This window comes from Miscanthus floridulus, chromosome 3 (assembly GCF_019320115.1).
Source record: "Miscanthus floridulus cultivar M001 chromosome 3, ASM1932011v1, whole genome shotgun sequence".
NCBI classification, from domain to species: domain Eukaryota; kingdom Viridiplantae; phylum Streptophyta; class Magnoliopsida; order Poales; family Poaceae; genus Miscanthus; species Miscanthus floridulus.
The window spans coordinates 129,496,056-129,498,346 of NC_089582.1; the positions used below are offsets into that span (position 1 = coordinate 129,496,056).

General features: G+C 48.5%; 1 non-coding gene across 1 annotated transcript; it reads left to right on the plus strand.

Moving 5' to 3' along the window:
• The first annotated feature begins 1,946 nt into the window (after positions 1 to 1,946).
• LOC136547749 (small nucleolar RNA Z247) lies at positions 1,947 to 2,085 on the plus strand. Its single transcript, XR_010781707.1, has one exon. It is a non-coding gene; the product is annotated as a small nucleolar RNA Z247 (small nucleolar RNA).
• The last annotated feature ends 206 nt before the right edge of the window (positions 2,086 to 2,291 follow it).

A 2,291-nucleotide genomic window follows, 5' to 3' on the forward strand; every position in this document is an offset into this window, starting at 1 on the left:
TGATCCTCCAGGGATTTATCTCCAACACTACTCCTATTGCTTTATTCAACAAGGCTTTGTTTAGATTGCCTCAAAATTTCAAGTTTTTTCACTCTTCTCATCACATCAATTTTTGGACACATATATAGAGCATTAAATGTAGGTAAAAAAATAACTAATTGCATAGTTTGGTTGTAAATCACGAGACGAATCTTTTGAGCCTAGTTAGTCCATGATCAGACAAAGTTTGTCAAATACAAACGAAACGTGCTACAGTGTCCAGATTACAAAAATTTGCAATCTAAACAGGGCCCAAATTATCAATCACTTTGTGGTACTTGTGGAAAGCCAGGAATGACACTCGGGCCTTGTTTAGATGCCATCCAAATTCCAAGTTTTTTCACTCTCTCTCTATTACATCAATTTTTAGCCGCTTGCATGGAGTATTAAATGTAGGTAAAAAAATAACTAATTACATAGTTTAGTTGTAAATCACGAGATGAATTTTTTAAACCTAGTTGGTCCACGATTGAATAATATTTGCCAAATAAGACGAAAGTGGTACTATTCATCAAGTTTACTTTTTTTTTCAAAGCGAACGAGGCGTCGGTTCCATAGGAAGTCCTGGACACCCTGACAGGTACACCATGCGGTCGCAGCGTACATCAACATCCACCAGACGGAACATGGAACTCATCCAGAAGGAAACGGCTCAACACCCGAGCCATCGACGGACACGAACAGCAAACCACATTCTTAGTCACCGCACAACACCAGTTACAGGTCTCAGACTCCCAGCAAGCCCCTACCACGCAAGGTATGCAACTCTCCAGTGCAGATACTACGCAGGCTCAAAGTCACACACATCATGCGGTGGCGTCGCACGCCGCTGGCCATATGCGGCGCCAGCAGCCCGGAGCTCGGCGCTCAGTCCCTATGGACGATCAGCACCAACATCAAACACCAGCCTCTCCAGGACCGGTGCACAGCAACCACACAACTCCAGCCGCTACCCCTGCAGGCTCTCAAACGGTACCCTGGGAAGCCATCACAACTTCATCAGGTATGATTCCACCAACTGCAGGGGGTACAACTCAGATGGACAGATACTTCATCCGGATGCCGGCACTCATTCAAGGAGTCCGATGCTACACTAATGCCTCCTTGACGCCTGACCAACCTGTAAAATGATAAGGATCTTGTACTCACGGTATTGTGTGTTGTACACGGTACACGTGATAGCTCTAGATATTTTCTGTTGTAGATCTCCTAGCTTGTAGCTCAAGTTAGTTGATAGGATAGATATGATCTCCAATCTGTTGTAATTGCATTCACCTTGATGTACATACCACGATGGGAGTGATTCACATCTTATATAACATGTAACCGAGACCCCTAATAGGGCAACTCGTTCCCTCATCTTTACATGGTACCAGAGCCGTCAAAACTCCACACGGGGAAACCTCATGGCGTTCCAACTTGCCTCATCATCGTCCGGTGCGTCGTTGGTCCCCTCCTTCGGCTTCTCCGTGACAGAGAAGCTAGATCGGAAGAACTTCCCGATGTGGAAGTTGCAAGTCTCGTCAGCGCTCAAGGGAGCGCAGCTCTTCTCCTTCATCGGCCCCAACTCCAACCCACCGTCACCATTCCTGGAGGCCAAGTCGGATGACAAGAAGGGCGACATGGAGCCTAACCCTGACTATGAGTCATGGGTGGCTAAGGACCAGACGGTCCTGAGTTTTCTCCTGACATCTCTGTCAAAGGAGATCTCGGCGCAAGTTCCCACTACGGTGGTCACCGCCAAGCAAGCATGGGATGCAATCGAAGCAATGTTTGCATCTCAATCCTGTGCACGCATCATCAGCACACGGATGGCCTTGGCCAATGCGTCCAAAGGGACGTCATCAATCAGTGAGTTCTTCGTCAAGATGAAAGGCTATGCGGATGAAATGGCTGCTGCTGGTCGCAAGCTCGAAGATGAAGAACTGATCTCCTACATTCTCTCGGGTCTAGACCGTGAGTATGACGCGGTTGTCTCGGCAGTGGCAGCACGCGTCGAACCAATCTCGGTTGGGGAACTTTTTACCCAACTTACAAGCTTCGAGTCCAGGATGGAGATGAAGAATGGCGGTGGTGGCTATCAGTGATCAGCCAACATGGTGGCCAAGGGAGGTCGCGGCAACGGCAACAACTTCCACGGTGGAAATCGCGGGGGTGGAGGAAGCCGTGGTGGCTTCAATCATGGAGGCAAAGGGGGTCGCAACGGTGGCCGCTCCTCCAATTTCCAAGCTGGCCTCATTTGCCAGGTATGT